Source organism: Haliotis cracherodii, unplaced genomic scaffold, assembly GCF_022045235.1.
Source record: "Haliotis cracherodii isolate W230 unplaced genomic scaffold, xgHalCrac1.p SCAF_7, whole genome shotgun sequence".
In the NCBI taxonomy this organism is placed as follows: domain Eukaryota; kingdom Metazoa; phylum Mollusca; class Gastropoda; order Lepetellida; family Haliotidae; genus Haliotis; species Haliotis cracherodii.
The window spans coordinates 25788891-25814824 of record NW_027266330.1 but is presented as its reverse complement, the minus strand read 5'-3'; positions in this window follow the sequence as shown (position 1 = coordinate 25814824).

The window sequence follows — 25934 nt, the reverse complement described above, 5'->3', positions numbered from 1 at the left end:
AACCCACAATCATAGGTTTCTGGCGTATCCAAGGGACGCAACTCTGCACAACGAAACGCGGCGCCTTAGACGACTTGGCCACCCGAGCCCCCGCTCTGAATATCAAACAGGTAAGGCAGTTTCATTGAACTCTTTTATATCTAGTTCAGATGGGTAAATCAGTGGAAGGGAACTGGCTATTTTACCATTATTGTATGATATCATGTCATGGATATACCTGAAGTTTAAGTTAAACTTCTTGGCCAAATTCCCATGTGTTGATTTTCCCAAAGCGATCTGAAATTCCTATTCAGATGCACAAAGAAACAGATCGGCATGAAGGGCAGAACAGTTGTAACATGCCCATGGGGTGCCTACTTCTTCTAATTCATGGGGCGGTGGGGCAGCCGGGTGGTTAAAGTGTTCGCTCGTCACGCCGAAAACCCGGGTTCGATTCCCCACATGGGCACAATGTGTGAAGCCAATTTCTGGTGTCCCACGCCATGATATTTCTGGAATATTGCTAAAACGGTGTAAAACCAGACCCACTCACTCTTCTAATACATACTCTATCTGAGAAAATCCAGCATTTCACATATTGTTTTCAAAGTAAGCGTGAAATGACAGTTGCCTTACTTTAACTACGGTCACCACGTTTAGTGATAAATGTCCCAAGGATCACGGACAAGATATGGACAAAAGCAGTTGTACGAGCTTATGACGTGTGGCTGTACCCCCGTAAACTGTGTGGCTGAAACGTGTGTGTATGTGTTTGTGTGTTTGTGTGTTAGTGTTAGCGTGTGTAGTTTTTGTAAGTTTAGCACCCATCCCCAAATATTATTGAGAAATATTTCTACCATATTTCCTCCACCTCAACAATAATATACTCACCGACAAGAGAAACGCGAGAACCATACATGTTGGTTAATATATGAATAATTACTCATATTCAAGAGATATTAGATTGGTTCGAATCACAAACGAACGTACTGGTATGTTGTGTGAATCGACGTTCATGAACGCATCACATATGACGTCATGGACCCATGACTCGAGATGCACAATTTGTCTCGTGAAGGATTAGCGTGTAAAGTTTGGAAAACACGTGCAGCATAACGCGACAAGAATAAAGACACTGTGGTGACACTTGATTGATTTTTAGTTTTGTCATTAAGTGATACACATTGGAAACATCTATTGTTAACGTACATACTTCTCTATATGTTTCTATATTTCGCGTTTCTTTTGGCGGTGAGTATAGTGTATCTTCTTTTTGACACAGGAATCATATACATTTGGACGGTTACACCAAATACTACTATGTGTATAATGGCTCTGGGATTACATTTTCTTTGCGAAGTACAAATTCTAGTACTTTTTTGTTCGAATCCCAAATATAATATGTTACACGATACATGTCAATATTGTTTAGTATCAAATCTGCATCACAAGAGACCTGTGAAGATCGGGTCAGAGAATAAGTCTTCAGCAACCCATGCTTGCCGTAACAGGCGACTATGCTTGTCACAAGAGGCGACTAACGGGATCGGGTGGTCAGGATCGCTGACTTGGTTATTTTGCCTGTCGGAACTGCTAAGCATCTCCCAGAGTTGCTGACTTTTACTCTTCAGCGCTGTGCCACAGCGAGGTGTTGTATAGCGCAGCAATGGCCAACGATGGATAGCGCTGGGCCTATGCAACACGATAACGGTTGTTTGCGTGTCATCAGACGCCGGGTTAGAATTGGTATTCAGCAACCCATGGTTGTCATAGGCGACTAACGGGATCGGGTGGTCAGGCTCGCTGACTTGGTTGATGCATGTCATCGTATCCCAATTGCGAGGATCGATGCCCATGATGTCAATCACTGGATTGCCTGGTCCGGATTCGATTATTTACAGACCGCAGTCATATAGCTGGAATATTGCTGAGTGCGGCGTTAAACAACAAACAAACAAACAAAGCATTCCAAGAATTTTCTACAAATCCTCATGTGAGTATCAAATATTAACAGGAAACTGTCACTGGATGCAGGTATGTTCTAATTAAGGGTTGGTTTCTTATCTGGGCTAAATTTCCCAAATCCCACGCGTGATATTAGTGACAGGGAAATAAACACGTTAGACACATATCCTGTGCTAGCACCCTGATCTTTACCCCCGCGTTAATGTTTGAACGCCGGGACCCTCAATGGGGGACCTACAGCCCAATCCGTCATACTACAAAGTAAGACCAAGGTGTTGAAATAACAAGGTTTAAATCGCTGTTCCATTTTAAAACACTCGTTCTGTGTACATGTTTGCTTAACGGCTTATCACCTGTCAAATAAGAAAGAATCAAAGAGATTATGAACACATGAATCAGCAATCTACAGTTAGAAAAAAAGATCAAAATATGTTCTTCCATTTCGCGCTGATCCCGTCAAAGTAGCCAGGCAGTCCTAAGGGTCCCGAGTAGGCGCGCGTTTGACATTGCCCCTTTAATCTGCTCCCCCCCCCCCCCCTTCGGCATGTTACCCCACGAACATGATAGCTGTCGGTGCTTGGCGTTAACTGGTAGAACAAGTAGATTACAGTGTCTTAGTGAGTGAATATTGTTATACGCCTTGTCATCAATATTGTAACTGTATTAGTGAGCGTGTTCTGGATTGTGTCCATTAACACAGAAGCCTATGGTAACGGGTTCCAATTCTAGATTCGCCGTGATGATGGTTGCAGGTTTTTCAGCCCCAACCCGTGCTCGTGAGTTTCCCCAAACTAGTACAAGCGGCATCATTGCGGATTTCACCATGGTATTACCGCAATACTGCCCAAGACAGCGTTGCACCAAACACATTCACTAATGTTACAAGACCCGTGAAGATCCAGGGTAGAATAGGTCTTCAGCAATCCATGCTGGCCGTAAAAGGCGACTATGCTTGTCGTAAGAGGCGAGTAACGGAATCGGGTGGTCAGGCTCGCTGACCTTGTTGATGCATGTCATCGTATCCCCATTGCGAGGATCGATGATCATAATATCAATCACTGGATTGTCTGGTCCGGATTCAACGATGTACAGACCACCGCTGTATAGCTGGAATATTGCTGAGTGCGGCGTAAACAACAACAACAACAACAACACTAATGTTACAAAGGGATCCTGGTAGTTTTATCGTGTTTATCGGAATAAGGAACAAGAACGTGTACAGGTTTCTGCTAGTTAGAGAATGGAGCTATGGATGTACGTTACAACGGCTATTATAGGGTAACAGTTAAACCAGCAGGTGACTTACATTCTATTCCAAGAACAAAACACAGTAACACGACAATGAAGGAAAGGAGGCAATCGATGCTCAATGCAGATACCTCCAGTGACTCAGGGACACAGTACGTTTTATCCCTGGGCAAACCTAGCAGCAAGTAACATTTGAGGCCTCTATCGGTGATTTACATAGTTTTTCTGAACAGGTCCACCACAGCTGGAAGCAAGTAAAGAACGTTCCTCTTTAGCGTTTCTGAAGAGGTCCACCACAGCTGGTTGCAAGTAAAGAACCTCCCTCTGTAGCTTTCCTGAACAGGTCCACCACAGCTGGTTGCAAGTAAAGAACCTCCCTCTGTAGCTTTCCTGAACAGGTCCACCACAGCTGGGAGCAAGTAAAGAACGTTCCTCTTTAGCGTTTCTGAACAGGTCAACCACAGCAGATTGCAGGTAAAGAACTTTCCTCTTTAGCTTTTCTGAAGAGGTCCACCACAGCTGGTTGCAGATAAGGAACCTCCCTCTGGAACTTTTCTGAACAGGTCCACAACAGCAGATTGCAGGTAAAGAACTCTCCTCTTTAGCTTTTCTGAAGAGGTCCACCACAGCTGGTTGCAGATAAGGAACCTCCCTCTGTATTTTTTCTGAACAGGTCAACAACAGCTATTTGCAGGTAAAGAACTTTCCTCTTTAGCTTTTCTGAAGAGGTCCACCACAGCTGGTTGCAGATAAGGAACCTCCCTCTGTAATTTTTCTGAACAGGTCAACAACAGCTATTTGCAGGTAAAGAACTTTCCTCTTTAGCTTTTCTGAAGAGGTCCACCACAGCTGGTTGCAGATAAGGAACCTCCCTCTGTAATTTTTCTGAACAGGTCAACAACAGCTATTTGCAGGTAAAGAACTTTCCTCTTGAGCTTTTCTGAAGAGGTCCACCACAGCTGGTTGCAGGTAAGGAACTTCAACCTGTAGCTTTCCTGAACAGGTCCACCACAGCTGGTTGCAAGTAATGAACCTCCCTCTGTAGATTTTCTGAACAGGTCCACCACAGCTGGTTGCAGGTAAGGAACCTCCCTCTGAAGTTTTTCTGAACAGATCCACCACAGCTGGTTGCACGTAAGGAACCGCCCTCTGTAGATTTTCTGAACAGGTCCACCATAGCTGGTTGCACGTAAGGCACGTCGCCCACTCCCATTTTTGTCGAGATCCATCACGCCAAGTGTCACACGTCTTCCCGAGGCAAGAGAGTTAACTGACTTTAAAAGTCCAGTTTCCACCCTTGCCGAACTTGGCTGGAATTTCTGGGCTCGATCGTGGCCCCACCAGTGGCTATTACGAGTAATGTCCTTTCTGTGCCTCTCCTATTGACCAATCAGATTCAACCTCTAGTATCACTTGCATTTGCTTCAAACAAAACGGTGGCGCCCAGTCAAGACGATCTGATCGATAGTCAAGATCTATGTTGTGATAAAACGAGTCTTACATCGCGAAGTGCATCAAATCACATGAGCACCTTGATTAAGAACATGAAAAGATTTAGAAAATATCTGTTGACAACGAGTTAGCGGTGCACATGCTTTGCAAATCCTGCAGTCGACCGAAATCTGCATGACACTTTACGAACCGGATTTCGATTTCGGTGCGCGATTTTGATTGGACTATGCAGAGACTCGTTAGTCCAGCCAAAATGTAACTCCATAATACCAGCCTAGTTCGGCAAGGGTGGAAACTGGACTTTTATAGTCAGTTAACTCACTTGCCTCGGGAAGATGAGTGTCACACGATGGTAACTCTCATACTTTACCAGACACACAGGGCAACCGAAGCGCCAAGATCCCTTTCGTGTAACAGGACAATGCTTCACTGTATCTGTTTGCAGGCATGGCACTATATTCTGTAGCTTTCTATAACAGAGGAAGCACAGTTTTCATAGACATTTTACTAGTGTTTGTGCTCCAAATTGGAACCTTCAACACTGTCTACGGGGAAAACCTAAACGTGAACTGTGTCCAAAATCATCTGACCTTCATATGATTATATGATGTCAATAATGCATGCTATGTATTTGCAGATCACATTGAATCTAAAATCGTTCTTTTATGAACACAATACCCTGTCATATTGACCCCTCATTCATTTTGAGCAGATTGAAAGTAAATCAAACAAGACGGTCGAGTGTGTCAGCCACAAGGTACAACACGCCCACTGAGAGATATGATTGTGTCAAGTGTTACATTGCTGAATGAAACGTTTATCTTCAAGATCTGTGAATGGAAACCCCATGACTGTGAGTAGGGCTGATGTCTGCAGCTGTCTGGGAAGACTCTTTTGTCTTTATCAGGAAGGTCGCCCCCAGACACTGAATATCTACATGGACTTCCCATGACACTTATATGAATTTACTGATATACAGTTGGACCCTCGCTATCGGAAGTTGCGCACCTCGACATCAAGGTCTAACAATCCAACACTCAGCTCCACTCGGCTTATTCCGCCGCTTATATAATACCGAGTACAACAACCGCGTAATGATATAGTGCATTGGTTTACCGTAAACCTGGTATCGCATGATACCGCCGCAAATAGTTCGCATAACCTGACGGCCGTCATACCAAAACACGTCAAAAGATGGTACTTGTTGTTACCCTGTCTGGCACTCGGCATTAAGGGTTAAAACAAGGACTGGTCGGCTCAAACTCAGTGCACTGTGTCTGAGTGGGGTATTGATGTTAGACTGCGACATGGTATCTCAGTGAGCTACCACTATCAATCGGCATCAGTCTGGTCTAGTACACACACACACACACACACACACACACACACACACACACACACACACACACACACACACACACACACACACACACACACACACACACACACATGTGCATGCACGTCGCTATATAAGTGCAATACTCTTGGACTCGATTATTTACAGACCTCAGTCATATAGGTGGAATATTGCTGAGTGCGGCGTTAAACAACAAACAAACAAGCAAACAAAACTATCAAAAAGTGATGATAGGGGGACATATAGGGAACATATAGTACAAGTCAAGATAGCGACTTGCATCGAACATCATTTTGGTCACCGATGAGTCAAAATAGGAAATGTAGCTGCATTATTGCTGAGTGCGGCGTTGAACAGCAAACCGGCCAACCAACCAAGTTAAGGGTAAGGAACCATGAATACCGAAGGAAGTGTTGCACTTAAAACGTTTTTTCGGTGAGAAGTGGTTATGGTGTATACTACCAAGCATTATTCTGTTCCGCGTGGGTGGTCAATGGGGCTATAATGCAAGCTAACCTAAGAATACTATATACGTACGTTTGCTCTAGCTTTGAACCAAATGGACCAAACTGTATGACCATCACAATCAGATAATTTTCTTGAACAAGATCGGAGAGAAAAGCTCAGTCAAATGATAACCTCCACTTTCAAGAGCTGGAATATGAAGCTCGAAATTTAAGGTAATACCAGGATGGGCAGTATAGTCTTTAGACAGAATGCGCAGTCGGAATGAGCAGGGTATTTGGTACCAATCATTTTAGTCACATTACTTATCTCCATGTATATTTTGACAGAATTGAATTATTTATTGACCACGCAATGTCGATTCTTACTATCCTCCATCATCAAGATCAGTGTGCTCATCTCGGGCGCTCTCGGACATCGTCGGCTAATCTCGTTAATTCATAAACAGTGAATGCCAGATAGCGGAGAGCCTACATACATAAGCACTTGGTGTGAACCCGACACACAGCACACATCCATACCTTAAAACACCTGAAACATCATACGCTGTATAAAATGTTTAGAAAGTAAACGCAGACAAGACATGACATCACCTGCTCGATGACGGTGTAAGAATCTACACCAAAACGTCGCATCCATTGTAATAAAGTGAGAGAGTGAGTGAGTATGGTTTTACGCCGCTTTTAGCAATATTCCAGCAATATCAAGGCGGGGGACACCAGAAATGGGCTTCACACTGTGTACCCATGTCGGAAATCGAACCCGGGTCTTCGGCGTGACGAGCAAACGCTTTAACCACGAGGCTACCCGACCGCCCCCATTGAAATGAAGGAGTTGTATATCCACAGTACTCTCTCCCTTGTACAGACATGACATGTTAAGATCTAAACTTGATTATGAATGTGTTTAAATCCTAAACAGAATACACATTTGATGTGTTCTATCTAAAAGCATTAAGGTCTAAACAGATTAAATGAGCTATCGTCTTACAGCCTAAATATCCTGAATTTAAGATGTGCAAATCGTGTACACTTGCATAACACATATACCACCAGGACATTCAACGAACTTCATACACGATTAACATAAAAATGTAGCAATTAACCAAACTTTGTTAATGTTGACTAGGAAACTTGAGGCTTATGGCGATAACAGTGTCCGTAGAGCAGGTGGTGACGTGAAGGACTACTAGTCAAGAGGTATCAACACCCCCAAGACACACCTACTGTTGCGTTTCTTTCTTTGCAGAGCATATATCCTAATGTACTGTTTACAAGACGTAAGTCTATTGTGGTATATTGTAATTCATAGTTCATGTTCAAGTATACTGTATACAAGGTCCTAGCTATATTATATGAGTTTATTAAATTGCTAGTTTACATTATCACTTTGGACAGTACGTGACTGGATGATAGGCAGATCGTCTCGAGTCAACGTGACAATCTGACTACTAACAAGTGACATACTGGTCAAAGTGACGAGCTGCCTACCCACCAGTCAAGTTGGACAGTACGTCACTGGTTAGTAGCCAGATTGTCACGTTGACAAGTATGTCACTTGTTGGTAGTCAGATTGTCACGTTGACCAGTATGTCACTTGTTGGTAGTCAGATTGTCACGTTGACCAGTATGTCACTGTTGGTAGTCAGATTGTCACGTTGCTCAGTATGTCACTTGTTGGTAGTCAGATTGTCACGTTGCTCAGTATGTCACTTGTTGGTAGTCAGATTGTCACGTTGCTCAGTATGTCACTTGTTGGTAGCCAGATTGTCACCTTGACCAGTATGTCACTTGTTAGTAGCCAGATTGTCACGTTGGCAAGTATGTCACTTGTTAGTAGCCAGATTGTCACGTTGACAAGTATGTCACTTGTTGGTAGTCAGATTGTCACGTTGACCAGTATGTCACTGTTGGTAGTCAGATTGTCACGCTGCTCAGTATGTCACTTGTTGGCAGCCAGATTGTCACGTTGACCAGTATGTCACTTGTTGGTAGTCAGATTGTCACCTTGACCAGTATGTCACTGTTGGTAGTCAGATTGTCACCTTGACCAGTATGTCACTGGTTGGTAGTCAGATTGTCACGTTGACCAGTATGTCACTGTTGGAAGTCAGATTGTCACGTTGACCAGTATGTCACTGTTGGTAGCCAGATTGTTACGTTGCTAAGTATGTCACTTGTTGGTAGTCAGATTGTCACCTTGACCAGTATGTCACTTGTTGGTAGTCAGATTGTCACCTTGACCAGTATGTCACTGTTGGTAGCCAGATTGTCACCTTGACCAGTATGTCACTTGTTGGTAGTCAGATTGTCACGTTGACCAGTATGTCACTTGTTGGTAGTCAGATTGTCACGTTGCTCAGTATGTCACTGTTGGTAGTCAGATTGTCACGTTGTTCAGTATGTCACTTGTTGGTAGTCAGATTGTCATGTTGACCAGTATGTAACGTGTTGGTAGTCAGATTGTCACGTTGCTCAGTATGTAACTTGTTGGTAGTCAGATTGTCACGTTGACCTGTATGTCACTTGTTAGTAGCCAGATTGTCACGTTGCTCAGTATGTCACTTGTTGGTAGTCAGATTGTCACGTTGACCAGTGTGTCACTTGTTGGTAGCCAGATTGTCACGTTGCTCAGTATGTCACTTGTTGGTAGTCAGATTGTCACGTTGACCAGTATGTCACTGTTGGTAGTCAGATTGTCACCTTGACCAGTATGTCACTGGTTAGTAGCCAGATTGTCACCTTGACCAGTATGTCACTTGTTGGTAGCCAGATTGTCACGTTGACCAGTATGTCACTTGTTGGTAGTCAGATTGTCACGTTGACCAGTATGTCACTTGTTGGTAGCCAGATTGTCACGTTGCTCAGTATGTCACTTGTTGGTAGCCAGATTACCATGTTGCATCCTCTCAAGATTTTTTTTAATACGTCTCTGGTCATCAGGTAATCTTAGAAGTTACAATTGTTTCTCCCTGGGTAGCAGTGTTGTTCAGTTATGTTAAGTCACACCACGACGGCAGATCAGTTCCTGTGGCCACCTGAAAGCAGGTATGTCCATCCACATCGGACGTCCTGTCACACTCTGCCCTCAGCCTCGTGTGAACAAACTTTGAGCCATATATCCTTGCAACTGTAACATTATTTGTTTGTGTAGAAGACTCTAGTGACGTTCAGCTTTCATTTCAAAGACAGGTATAAGCCTTGTAATTCTCATGAAAAAATGAATAGGATATTACGAGAAAGACGAGCAAGTAATTGATTCATACTTCCAGGGTTCGTCGGATTTCCATTTGATGAAATAGGGTGTTTTTGACAGTATATAGTTACCGTGCAAGCACAACAATACTAATTTCGGATTTCAAATGTGAAGGACGCTGCGATATATTATCAGCTAAATCCGGGGGTGATCTTGAATTTAAATTGGACATTACCAAGCCAGGCAAGTGTGTCGGATAGGACACCATGGTGAGATTCCTCACATGCCTATCATTGGCCTTAAAATAGCTAACTCGATAAGTTGTTCCGAATTAAACCCGCGTTCATATGTGCATATCACGTGGGTCAGTGTAGGAGGGTATTCCTTTTATTTAGGAACTTCGGTTAACTCGATGCTCCTGTTAGTCACATAACTTCCACCTAAATAGCGTTGAATGAACAGAAGAAACAGGAAAAGTCCTTTCAATCGGACTTTTTCATCACAGTGGCTACTGGAAAACGTTTCAAGAGCGAATGCAACGCAAACAGTATTGCAGATGTGATTGAGTAATCTGGTCGGGAGTCAATTTTATCATTTTATATGTATGGGTTTCTTTAACAAAGGACCGCCTCCGTGGACTAGTGGTAGAGCGTCCGCCCGGAGAGCGGAAGGTCCGAGGTTCGATCCCCGACCGCGTCATACCAAAAGACGTTAAGTGATGGTACTTGTTGTGACCCTGTCTGGCGCTCGGCATTAAGGGGCTAAAACAAGGACTGGTCGGCTCAGAGTCAGTATACTGTGTCTGAGTGGGGTATTCATGTTAAACTGCGGCATGGTATCTCAGTGAGCTAACACTATAAATTGGCATCAGTCCGGACTAGTACAAGCACACACACACACACACACACACACACACACACACACACACACACACACACACACGTGCATGCACGTCGCTATATAAGTGCAATAATCTTGGACGCGACGTTCAACCCAATTTCACCTCACCTTTAACAAAGCGAGGTGCGAGAAGCCAAGTTGTCTCAAGTACCGCAGTGAACATGAAATGCCACGTGATATAAACAAAGACAGTTCTACTTGGTATTAATACCAAGTCCTATCTTGCACAAAGCAATCAAAATGATTGGGGGGATTTTGTACCGAGGTTTGATATTTTTTTCAGCTACACGTACAAAACCAGATTGTGCCTGATGTTTTAAAACAGTGTTGTGTTTGCTGCAGGCAATATTTGTTTCAACAGTCTGAGAATATTTTTTTTCTAGAAGTTTCGGAGACAATATAGTTTTTCGATAAAAACAATGGTCGGTCCCTAAGTACCGATTATGAGCGTCGGGTGGTTGCGATGTAATACTTATGTCAGCGAGTCTCGACAGTGTCGTTTTTTGTTCATGCTATCAGCTAGTATTATTCTTGACAGATTATTGGGGGCACGGGTGGCCCAGTCGTCTAAGGCGCCAAACCCGTGCTCGTGGGTTTCACCGAAGTGGTAAACGTCTGAGACCTGCATCACTTCGGGCTTTCCTCCCACATTAAGCTGACACACCGTGATATAACTGGAATACTGTTAAAAGTGGCGTTAAACCCAACTCACTCACTCACTTGACAGATTACTTATAATACGGCAGGGTACAGCTGGACTTTTGCTAGCCGAGTCGTAAAACAACATTAATTCCCCCATGCCAACTTTATGTGCACACAATAGACGTGCTGTTGAAGTTTGTGTTGGCCCGGTGATAAACATAGACGATACTCTTAACAAGGAGGACATTTCCTTTTATGTTCTCTCGAACAACTTGTGCCTCTGTTAATCATATATTTCCCTGTACAATCTCCTTCGCCGTATTTGCACACAATGCATAACAAATGACTTTCAAAATCTTGCGGGTATGAAGACTGTTTGTTCTCTCGAAGCCAACCCCCGAAAAACCCTCCGGGACTTTATCGTCCTACATGTTTAATGCACACAAAACATTTAATTTCAATGTCTCACAACAAGTGCAGATGAAGGGAGGCTTTGATTATCACGTTGATCTACACAATGTCCTTCTATTTGCAATAAACGTTTAAATTTCACTTTAGAGGTTTATATCCATTTTAGGTAAGGGAATAATGTATCTTAATTGCCTTTTAAAGGTTTTCAAGATCTGTATTCAAATAAACAGCGTCGGGACTCGGAGGAAAACAAGTACTTGATTTTTATATCCTGAGCCAAATTTTGTATGTTCAAAAATAGGTGGGTGAATTGATATTGTGTCCATAGGGGTATAACTGCCTCCTTAGTGTCTGGGTATACTTTCGTGGCTATCTAAAATGTGCAATTTGTTTCGTTGTGTTGTGCTGCGGGAGGGTTGTGTTTGATATACACGCAGGCCTCCTCGTTTGAAATCAATTATCTTATAACACATAGTTATGTTGCTTAATGTTGGAGGAAGAAGGTGAGGTGAAATGGGGTTTAACGTCGGGTCCAGGATTTTCGCACTTATATAGTGACGTGCATGCACGTATGGGTGTGTATGTGGCTGCTTGTACTAGTCCGGACTGATGCCGATTTGTAGTGCTGGCACACTGAGATACCATGCCACAGTTTAACATGAAAACCCCACTCAGACACAGTATACTGACTCCGAGCCGACCAGTCCTTGTTTTAGCCCCTTAATGCCGAGCGCCAGACAGGGTCACAACAAGTACCATCACTTAACGTCTTTTGGTATGACGCGGTCGGGGATCGAACCTCGGACCTTCCGCTCTTCCGCTCTCCGGGCAGACGCTCTACCACCAGACCATCGAGGCGTTGTTAGGGGAAAAAAATGTTGTATAAAAATGTAATATTGCCAAATAAAGCCTCATCCAATTTAACTTTCGTAGCTCGGTAGATCGCGTTAGATAATATTCCCTCCTTTACCCTGTTAGAATTTTAGTGAACCCGTATTTGTCCTGGGACCCATTACTATATATCGTGTTATCAGAATTCAGAAACATTCGAAGGTCTCAAAATACAACATTGCCCGATAAGAATCTGGCTCCGTAAGAGAACCATACAAAGATAAAACGGAGTTCGACATAACGAGGTTTTCCCAGTCGGACCAAGAACCTTTCTAAGTTTATGAAGGTTTCCCAACATACTGCATACTTCTGCATCACCCTTATTGTCAAAGGTTTTGCATTCTCGGCAACCCTGGCGATCTCCTGAACTGTGCTAAGATATCAGGAGGTACCAAGCCTAAGGCACGGTGGACAATGGTGAGTCGGACATCTTCATTCTTGGGATGCAGGCGCGTTTTCACATACATGAGCTCCGCAAATTTGCCATTTATTCCCTGAATCTTGCTAATCACACTGCTGTCAAAAGGAATTGAAACTTAATAATATATATATTTATCCATTTACTCAATTTGCAGTTATCAAACAGGACAAGATAACATTTATTGGCTTGAATTTGTCTCAGGTTGTATTTGAGCCTAAAATTATGTAATTATGTAATTGTCATTTTCCATGACGCCTTGTATCAAAATACACGAAGACAAAGACACAAAATAACCGAGCCATGCAACCATGTCTTTAAAGTAACAGGTTTGAACCAAAGCAGCGCATCCACTGACAGTTTCACTAAATTCATCACATAATCTACTTTTGATATTAACAATATCATTTTGTGCTTATATGCAATGCTTATAGTGTTTTAAGAGCTGAATATATTCCTCCTAAATATTTTACAACCCCTTCTGAAAATAAATTTAATGCTCTTATGTCATCCACTAACTTTAAAATCATACGAAATCTAGCAGTCTACGTTTACAAAGCTTTTCGACTTCGTTCATTGCATACAGTCTAAATATTTATTTGTATATATGCATGTGTATGTGTATGAATGCGTATGGGGATAAACATGTAAACTAGTGGTAATTCTTTTTTCTCCCTCTCTCTGTAAATAGTTCTGTGTAATAGCCCTACGGCCTAACACTTTTCGTGAATAAACAATATATATGTTGCTATAAAATCTCATTTTGACGTTTTCGAGTTGGAAGTGACTGGTCTGTGCGGCAAACAGAAATCCCTGTTTCGACTTTTATTCCTGTAGTCTTCATCTAAACAAAAGAGTCACTTGATCTGGCACTGTGCTAGGTTGACACCTGTAAGGTCAAAACAAGTTTATCGTACAAAAGGCATCCGGTCCATAAACAAGAGGAGTACGCATTTAAACACAGTTATAAATGTTACACATTGGATATACACGTTATTTGATTAATTAATTTCTTTTGGCAAATGCATACTTAATATATAGAGACAAATTAAATATATTAGATTCTTTCTTTGTCATCGTTTATTGGTGACATTACTATTAATTAATCTTTGATATATTTCTTTCGAATATTATTGTAAAATGGACAAATTCGTTTCAATTTTTCAATCGACAGTTTTCTGCCTTCATTTACAAATTAGTATAGTAAACCAAGTCGATGTTTTATTAAATGTTTCCTTAAGTTTTCCGTAGTGAGTACTGATAAATATATTTCTGGTTGAAGTCAAGTCTTGAAACTTTTTTAATATTCATAACGTGAACTATCGTCTTAAGTAGAATGTCATTCTTGGTAGAACATATTTATAGACTGCAGTACAGACCCCTCAACAAAATTGACATCAACATTTAGAGACCGACCAACAACGTTTGCACGTTTGAAGTAAGCGTAGAATGCCGTGCTTTCCTGGGGAGTCTTGAGTTGGCAAACCAGAAGATCATCGGACATATAAATATGTGCAAATGTGCAAGTATAATTTGGTCATGTAGGGCTTCCAGATTAGCCAAACTGCGTCCTCCAGAATTGATTCACACATATAAACGATTTAGTGAAGAATGGTGGAGAGCTCCATTGTCTGACATGACCCTTCTTTTAAGGTGGCCTTGACCCCGGATGTCTTCGTTTTGTCCAATCAGTCACTCCAAATGAACAGGACTAAACAGGCACTGCATATGCATTTGTGGCTTTGTTTTTTAAGAGCGTTGAACTCTGAGCTCAAAGTTTTCTTTTACCTTCCTCTGTGTGATATTTTGTAATGTCATTGCGGAACCCTCGTCCTGTTTACCCTGTGTTGTATTGCCATCATTCTCGCCATCACATGAGCGGAACAATACGCGCGTAACTATCACCACTTTCTTCCCCTACTGTGTGCAAAAAGTATCGAGTGTCTAGAAGACCGTGTTGGGAGAGAACATGTCCAAAGCACTTAGAGTTAACGAGAGTTCAGTGTATGTTGAATATGTGGACATTTAACATGTAAACCAACTCAAGGTTGCTCTCAAACTGCTGTGTATACCAATGCACCGTTTAAACATGAAATATTACCATGGCTCGACCCTACTTATGTTGTGTAACACGCCCAGGGTTTACGAGAAAGCTACTTAGCATTACAATTAGAAACACAGCTATGTGTCCACCCGTCCAACCTTTCTCAAAATTGATTCATATTTATATAGGCAATTATTCGCCTTAATGTGGATACATATGGCATAGGGATTCATTCTCGTTATTTAAACTGAAAGACACAGTCATTGTCTGTGAGGTAAAACACGTGTAACTTTGTGCAGGTGTTTGGATGTAAATGTTAACATGTAGAAATGATATTATGAGCAACGATTTACGCCGTCGGGGTACTCGCCATCAACCAAGTTATTCGGCCTAACCACAACATCACAATCCCTTTTTTTTGAACACCATATAAATAAACAGTTTACAAGCTTAACTCATAATAATTTTAAAATTCTATATGTCGTTTACTTACGGACAATATAAAATGAAATTCATCTTCAGTGTAATTACAATCTTTAATTCAGAGTAAAGGCAATACCTTAAATGGTATGGTTCATTCTTCTTATATCTGCCAGTTTCAGTCACAAAGTTTGCATCTGGAATTTTTTTTGTAAATAAACATGTCCTTAAATATGGAGAAATATGAACTCAAGGAGAAGTGTCAACACGTAGAAGTGATTTGTAAAACGGATTATAGGGTGAGCTAATTATTGATGAATATAAATGTTATCAATATTCAACACACTGATAGATCACAATTGTTACCAGCATTTTGGGAACGCTCGATAGATCTGGAATTGTAATAATATGCGTTATGTGAGAGACCCCTGCAGAACCACCACCACCCATTCAGTATAAAGTAACCCCACACGTAAGAGCATGTCCACGACAGCTCGACCACAAGGACAGAGTACCTATGCTCCACCAAACACTCAGCCTACACATGTGAGTCTGTCCACAACCACTCCGACCTCAAGGACAGAGTACATATGTTCCACCAACACTCAGCCTACAAATGTGAGTCTGTCCACAACCACACCGACCACAAGGACAGAATACATATGTTCCACCAACACTCAGCCTACACATGTGAGTCTGTCCACAACCAGCCCGACCACAAGGACAGAGTACATATGTTCCACCAACACTCAGCCTACACACGAGAGTCTGTCCACAACCAGCCCGATCACAAGGACAGACTACATATGTTCCACCAACACTCAGCCTACATATGAGAGCCTGTCCACAACCAGCTCGACCACAAGGACAAACTATATATGTTTACCAACACTCAGCCTACACATGTGTTCCACCAACACTCAGTCACACATGAGAGCCTGTCCACAACCAGCTCGACCACAAGGACAAACTATATATGTTTACCAACACTCAGCCTACACATGTGTTCCACCAACACTCAGTCACACATGAGAGTCTGTCCACAACCAGCTCGACCACAAGGACAAACTATATATGTTTACCAACACTCAGCCTACACATGTGTTCCACCAACACTCAGTCACACATGAGAGTCTGTCCACAACCAGCTCGACCACAAGGACAAACTACATATGTTTACCAACACTCAGCCTACACATGTGTTCCACCAACACTCAATCACACATGAGAGTCTGTCCACAACCAGCCCGACCACAAGGACAGAGTACATATGTTCCACCAACACTCAGTCACACATGAGAGTCTGTCCACAACCAGCTCGACCACAAGGACAAACTACATATGTTTACCAACACTCAGCCTACACATGTGTTCCACCAACACTCAGTCACACATGAGAGTCTGTCCACAACCAGCTCGACCACAAGGACAAACTACATATGTTCCACCAACACTCAGTCACACATGAGAGTCTGTCCACAACCAGCCCGACCACAAGGACAGAGTACATATGTTCCACCAACACTCAGTCACACATGAGAGTCTGTCCACAACCAGCCCGACCACAAGGACAGAGTACATATGTTCCACCAACACTCAGTCACACATGAGAGTCTGTCCACAACCAGCCCGACCACAAGGACAGAGTACATATGTTCCACCAACACTCAGCCTACACATGAGCGTCTGTCCACAACCAGCCCGACCACAAGGACAGACTACATAAGTTCCACCAACACTCAGCCTACATATGAGAGCATGTGTGTGCGTGTGTGTGTGTGTGGCGGGGGGATGTTTTTGATTTCCAATGAATTTAAAAAAGAAGGGGTAATTCCACTTCCAATTCAAAAACATTGCAGAAACTATAACAAAAAAAGTTAACGTGTACCGCAATACATATAGAGAGAGTGAGAGATTGGGGGCAACAATTATATCGTGTGGATTACATATGCCAATGTCATTGTAATGAGGATTAATGCTAAGGTAAGGGTCTACCGACAAATCGTTAATTGATTGTAGAATCATAGTACGCGAATAGAATATAAATGCACTCGTTTCATAATGACTGTGTAATAGGAGTAAGACGGAGTACCAGTGACAGTTCAAAATGAGGACATAAACGGTTCTGCCTCATGAGACATACTCGCACCACTTTATGGACCTGTCCTGATGGTACATTGACACTCATGCTCTAGTTCATACCATTGAAGGCGATACCTGCCTACCGCCCGCCCAAGCAACAAACGTTTCTGATTGTGACTATTAGCCATATGTACACAAACAGCAATGATATACATGGCCTATACTTAAAATCACATGTAACGTTCACAACAAAAACAAACAAATATAAGCATGGCTTATCACAAGGCACAAGAAGTGTAACAGTAAACATCGATGGTTTTAATGTAATAAAACATATTTTTACCTCAACTATAAAGATTTATTTACGAAACATTGGGAATAACGGCGTCTTATGTCTTTGACAGGCATTTAGAAGTTGGAGTGAGTGAGTGAGTGAGTGAGTGAGTATGGTTTTACGCCGCTTTTAGCAATATTCCAGCAACAACACGGCGGGGAACACCAGAAATGGGCTTCACACATTGTACCCATGTCGGTAATCGAACCCGAGTCTTCAGCGTGACGAGCTATCGCTTTAACCACTAGGCTACCCGACCGCCCCTTTAGAAGTTGGAGGAACAAGAAGTGAATTATAAGGAAGGATGGTGTTTCAGCTTTTATGTAATTCAAATAGCACTTTGCAAAGAGACCAACACTTCACGACCGTTTTTGGATAGCTACAGTTCGAGCTATGTATTTATTTTCCTACTTGTTATTTATTCATTATTTCTTGCTTGAGGTGGTAAAGGTTGTTTGGTGCTTGCCATTCTCGAATTGACAATTATGCATTTTGTAACTGTAATAATGCCATTTCAAACGGCATTTCGTGTTTCCCTTGATATACTAGTAAATTATTTGGTTTGACATTTTTATTGTGGAAACAATTTTGCTTTTAATATATTCTCTTATTTTTGTCAGGGAGCAAGATGTCTTGTACGGCTTCTCGTCACATGCTGTTATATGGCAGTGTAATATACTGAACCGCAAAAGAAACGTCACCCCAAGTAACATTGCATGAAAAGTTGTCATTTAAATATCTGGGTAATTTTTATCAAAGTTTCTAAAATGTAACATTACCTTGTCCGGAAAAACGAAATTGACGATTGACGAGCAGACACCTCCACTGTAACAGGCCACACCGAGGCCCCATTCTGACACCACTTCATCGCCAGGACCGTCTTCAGTGGGCAACACAGCACCAGCATTGACGCCACCAGCAGTGGAGAAGACTCCTCTTCTCAGACAAGAGACGTTACTGTATCTCACAGCATATGGCAGAGAGAGAGAGAGTCTGGCGACGCCTTGGGATACGTTATTCGGATGCTTGTGTTGTTGAGAGAGACTCGTGGGATGGTCCGAGCATCATGGTGTGGGGTGGAATTGGTCTTGTGCAGAGGATCGGCCCTGTGGTCTTCCAGAACATCGGTCCAGGGAGAGGCAGTGGTGTCACAGCAGCTCGGTCTTGAGACCACACGCCATACTTCATTTGGCACGTCGCCGCAACCACGAGTTTCAGCATGATAACGCCCGTGCCCACACTGCGAGAGGAACAAGACACTCCCTCCAGCAAAATGGCATCAGAACCATGCAGTGCCCTGCCGTCAGTTCCGATTTAAATCCTACTGAGCACCCGTGGGACGAGATTCAAAGACGACTGAATGACGTCCGACCAAGGCCAACAACTGCAGCTGAACTACGTCAGGCGTTCCTCAGAGTGTCGACTCAAGTGCCTATGACCTTCATCAACCGCCTCATCCATTCCATGTGTCGACGTTGCACGGCAGTCATCAATGCACATGGCGGAAACACCAGATACTGACTTGTGATGCCATTTTCATAGAGACTAGTTGCTGTGTTTCACTTTAAGAACTTTTGACACTTTAATTTCAACCTTGATGATCAGTTTGGGCAAGTTTCATCTTTTTAATATGTCTCAAAGTACGTTTACAGTGTTTGGACAAATAAGGTTTCTCATATATCTATCCATGGTGACGTTTCTTTTGCGGTTCAGTATATATTGTTAAACAATGTTTGGTACTGTGTTCCATTGTTTCTGTTGAGATTCAGTGGAGGTTCATTGCATTGTGTTTGGACAGTGATTGGTTGTCAGGAGAGTAGTGCTGTTTGATGTAAGCAGTGGTGAGGAAGTTATTATATTTAGATGCTCGAATTATCTGGAATAGCATGGATGGATGTCAAGCGTTAAAAACATGTGGAATGTTTAGTGATGTTCTTGTGACACTGGACTGGTCAAGCACTGCGTGGAAAGTGTTGGAAGCGCGTTTGACTATAAAAGTGGAGCGAGCACGTGCCTGTCATCTCACATCTCATCTCTCATTTCATCTGACATTACATGACACCACAACAGCTCTATCAATCTGCACATACCACAAAGTCTCCATGACAGTGGAAATACCACACCGTCTTTATTACTGTGTACATACCAACATCTCCACTACAGTGGACATACCAACATCTCCATCACAGTGGACATGCCAACATCTCTATGACAGTGAACATACCAACATCTCCATCACAGTGGACATGCCAACATCTCTATGACAGTGAACATACCAACATCTCCATCACAGTGAACATACCAACATCTCCATCACAGTGAACATACCAACATCTCCATCACAGTGAATATACCAACATCTCTATGACAGGGAATATCCCGAACCATCTCTATGACAGTGGACATACCAACATCTCCATCACAGTGGACATGCCAACATCTCCACCACAGTGGACATACCAACATCTCCATCACAGGGAATATCCCGAACCATCTCTATGACAGTGAACATACCAACATCTCCATCACAGTGGACATGCCAACATCTCCACCACAGTGGACATACCAACATCTCCATCACAGTGGACATGCCAACATCTCCATCACAGTGAACATACCAACATCTCCATCACAGTGGACATGCCAACAACTCTATGACAGTGAACATACCAACATCTCCATCACAGTGAACATACCAACATCTCCATCACAGTGAACATACCAACATCTCCATCACAGTCAACATACCAACATCTCCATCACAGTGGATGCCAACATCTCTATGACAGGGAATATCCCGAACCATCTCTATGACAGTGGACACACCACAACATCGTTATAACAACGGGTATACCACACCATCTCTATCACAGTGGACACACCACAACATCTCCCTCACAGTGGACATACCACACCATCTCTATCACAGTGGACACACCACACCATCTCTATCACAGTGGACACACCACACCATCTCCCTCATAGTAGACATACCACACCATCTCCCTCACAGTGGACACATCACACCATCTCCCTCACAGTGGACATACCACACCATCTCCCTCACAGTGGACACACCACATCATCTCCCTCACAGTGGACACACCACACCATCTTTTCTCACAGTGGACATACCACACCATCTCTATCACAGTGAACATACCACACCATCTCTATCACAGTGGACATACCACACCATCTCTATCACAGTGGACATACCACACCATCTCCCTCACAGTGGACATACCACACCATCTCCCTCACAGTGGACACACCACACCATCTCCCTCACAGTGGACATACCACACCATCTCCCTCACAGTGGACATACCATACCATCTCCCTCACAGTGGACACACCACATCATCTCCCTCACAGTGGACATACCACACCATCTCTATCACAGTGGACACACCACACCATCTCTATCACAGTGGACATACCACACCATCTCCCTCACAGTGGACACACCACATCATCTCCCTCACAGTGGACATACCACACCATCTCTATCACAGTGGACACACCACATCATCTCCCTCACAGTGGACACACCACATCATCTCCCTCACAGTGGACATACCACACCATCTCCCTCACAGTGGACACACCACATCATCTCCCTCACAGTGGACATACCATACCATCTCCCTCACAGTGGACATACCACATCATCTCCCTCACAGTGGACATACCACACCATCTCTATCACAGTGGACATACCACACCATCTCTATCACAGTGGACACACCACACCATCTCTATCACAGTGGACATACCACACCATCTCTATCACAGTGGACACACCACATCATCTCCCTCACAGTGGACACACCACACTATCTCTATCACAGTGGACACACCACACCATCTCTATCACAGTGGACACACCACACCATCTCCCTCACAGTGGACACACCACATCATCTCCCTCACAGTGGACATACCATACCATCTCCCTCACAGTGGACATACCACATCATCTCCCTCACAGTGGACATACCACACCATCTCTATCACAGTGGACATACCACACCATCTCTATCACAGTGGACACACCACACCATCTCTATCACAGTGGACATACCACACCATCTCTATCACAGTGGACACACCACATCATCTCCCTCACAGTGGACACACCACACTATCTCTATCACAGTGGACACACCACACCATCTCTATCACAGTGGACACACCACACCATCTCCCTCACAGTGGACACACCACATCATCTCCCTCACAGTGGACACACCACACCATCTCTATCACAGTGGACACACCACACCATCTCTATCACAGTGGACACACCACATCATCTCCCTCACAGTGGACACACCACAACATCGTTATAACAACGGGTATACCACACCATCTCCCTCACAGTGGACACACCACATCATCTCTATGACTGTTGACATACCATGTCTTTATTACATAAAAATACTTCTTTATTGTGTAAAGAGGAAGAAAGGGGTCGTGAGATGTTTAGTAGGAAAACACATCTGGCCCAGTATGTTATAATAATGTCAAGGCTGTTTACCAACTGTTTCGACTCCAAATTGAAAGAACTTACCAACGCACATTTTTCTACCAAGGTTTAAAGTAACCTTATCCGAATCCCCATCGACCACCCCGAAACATAAATGGTGAGATAAGTCTAATGAAGAGGTAATCATGTGTTTGTAGCCTAATAATAAACTATTTTAATTACGACAATACATCCCCATAAAACTGTAACATACATATTCTATGCCAAGACATATGCCTGATTAATCTTTCGTAATGGCCCACATTTTAAGAAGCAATGTACATTATAATATCCTTAGGACATCCGAGTTAAGATAGCTTGGCATTGTGTGCACAGATAATGTGAAGTAGGCTGTATGAATAATATACCGATCACATTACGTGGACGTGGTCTATATTTCATTTTAATGTTGCGCTGCTATTAAGATGATCGGATATGCAGTGTGGGATATCAGGCGAGTAATTCAATTCTTTTCATGTGTGTATCCGATTCTGACTTTGAATACTGCTCTGCATTGAGGACATTCCCACAGGATTCACCAAGACATTGTTAATTGAGTAACTGTATTAGGGGTTAGATTAAACTCCCATGAATTGAGAAAACATGCTGACTTAGGGATTTAGTAAAGGTGTTTTTAATTGTTGGCCACACTCCTCGTCGGGTTGACGTTTGCATGGTTTATGAAAAAATAATGATTCAGAAAATCTCTTAAAATGAATCTACATTTTCCGCTTGATATAAGCCCTCTCTATTAAATAAATAATTACATATATCGAACGTGTACAGAATGAAATACATCCTAAATACAAACCTAAACAGATTAATGACTGCCTCTATTTCAGATGTACATTTAATATATATTTTTCTTGTGGTTATAGTTCCTTTGAATTAAACGAAAATGATAAATACTTTGTTTTAATTAATAATGGCAGTTCTAAATTTGAAATACAACAACATCAGAATTTGTCTCTTGTATTTCATTATTATGGCCAACACAAGATTAAGCGTTGATTACTTGAGTGAAAACCTGTATGAGGCGCAGCATTGTGTTTTATTTGTCTTTTTTTTGTTTAAAGCCGCGCTCAGCAATATCCCAGCTATATGACGACATTCTGTAAATAATCCAGTCTGGACTAGACAATCCAGTGATTACATCATAAGCATCGATCCACGCAGCTGGATACGATGACAGGCATCAACCAAGTCAGCGAGCCTGACCACCTGATCCCGTTAGTCGCTTCTTACGACAAACAGAGTCGCCTTTTATGACAAGCATGGGTTGCTGAAGACATATTCTCGCCCGGATCTTCACGGGTGCACAACGTTGTGTACGACCAAAGGTAGCATGAACGTTACTAGTAAGGCCTCACGACAACCAACAAATTGTATTATAAAATCGGGTCCTGTTCTGCATTTATTTTCTGAGATATTGTCTATTTCAAGTCTCACTTTTTTAATGCATCAACGATTCTAAATATGAGACGACGCTGTGGGGTTTTGAAGCTTATAAGGTCGTTTTGGTGCAAACTTCAACTTAAAATTGGTGTATTTTTAAAATACATGTATGAAAAAATATACATTTGACAAAAATTCAGAGTCGACAAACAAGAATACTTCCCACATTAATGCTGTTTGCCGTTGTCAGTCCGAGTTACTGTCTAAAAGGGGGCGGCGGGGTAGGATTACGGCGATCGCTCTTCACGACGAAGACCCCGGTTCGATCCCCCATATGGTTAAAACTGTGTTTGTTTGTTTGTTGTTTAACGCTGCACTCAGCAATATTCCAGCTATATAACGGCGGTCTGGAAATAATCGAGTCTGGACCAGACAGTCCAGTTATTGACATCATGAGCATCGATCCACGCAATTGGGATTGATGACATGCATCAACCAAGTCAGCGAGCCTGACCACCCGATCCCGTTAGTCTCCTCTCACGACAAGCATAGTCGCCTTTTACGACAAGCATGGGTTGCTGAAGAGCTATTCTACCCGGGATCGTCACGGGTAGGTAAAACTATGAATTAACTGATAACTGTTAAACAAATTGTTCAACTGCTCCTCACACGCGTTGACAAGACACTGAATTTGAAATAATATAAACTTGAAATATTCTTAATATCACTGGAGGTTTAAAATTGATAATATAGAATGCAGGAGAAAGGAAACACGTTCGAAAAAAACCCTTTGACATTTTATCAAAACGCCCATATCAACCATACAGGTGTCGTGTACGCCTTTATCCCGCTTCATTCACAGAAATTCGTGGTTATGACAGATTAACTCTTCACTAACAATAAACTCAATTGCTATCGAACTGTTTAACTGAAGAGAGAGGACACGCCTGACTTAAAATAGATATGTTATTGTAAGCTGTATAATATGTCTTTGTGATCAGCAAAAAAAACATTCAAAGGGAAAGGTGTGCATAAAATGTTTCCCATTTTTACTCTTGTTGCGCATGACAACACAATTGTTATTGCCACGTGATCCGCACGCGCCGACAAATAATACGCATATTGCACTGCGGGGTTTTCACAAAAGCAATATCGCCATACTGTGGGTCCATTGCATAATCCAGGCAGACATAGACCCAACACAGTCATATAGCCCCGTGTCAGTAGCTGTCAATCAAATGTATATCTCTGTACATAGGTCACCCCGCAACCCGTCATACCGGTCCCATGTTGACCTGATTAATACTACACTGCTGGTCAGGGCACAGACGTCCCCTGGGGAGGGGGTGGCAGTGGGAGGGGTGGGGAGATACTTGGGATGGGTTAGCGTTTATTTGATCAGATAAGGTCTGAAACAAGCCGAACTGCATGTACTCTTCGGAGTTGTTTTTTCAATTTTTTAAATTATGATAAATTAACAAGGGTTTCATTGTATGCTTTGTACTGCATGACTGTACAGTTCTGAAAGCAATTTTATCTTCTATTGTGATATCTGGTAGGCAACGCCAAGTGCAGTTTTAAATATGTTTTTGGAAAGCAATAAAAAGAATACTCTTGGTTAAAATATTTTACTTTTGGGCAAAGTTTGTTTGGATTCCCTATCCTTTTTTTATGCTCTGTGACGCTTTGGAACCGATGTCACTAACATGTATTACGTGCGCTGACGATAACCACTATATGGCGCTTATTTAGACCAAACCACGCCCTTTAACACGTTAAGCATGTACAGTGCTGGGCAAAACAAAGTATACACACATGTTTGATGGCTGAAATGAAACATACAAGAAATGGATGCAGATGAAGTTGATACGGGTATCATAGTAATGTTTTGGACTTTAAGCTTGTAGTTTTTCGGCGACTGTTTTGAAACGTTTGTAATTTGGGGGGCATATCAAATTTTCAAGTGTATACTTTCTTTTGCCCGTCAGTTTTAGTTTACTTCTATCGATGAATAGGCATGCGTTTTGTTCTTGCAATCCCCCTCAACCGTCGAATTTCCCACTATAATCACTTACAATATGACGGCCTATGCCTTCTTCAGCTGGGGACGTTCTTTCGTCCCTTAGGCGTGCCAGAAGCCTATGATTGTGAGTTCGAAATCGACCTGATGATATTCTGGGGTTTTCAAAACAATCCCCGTGCGCG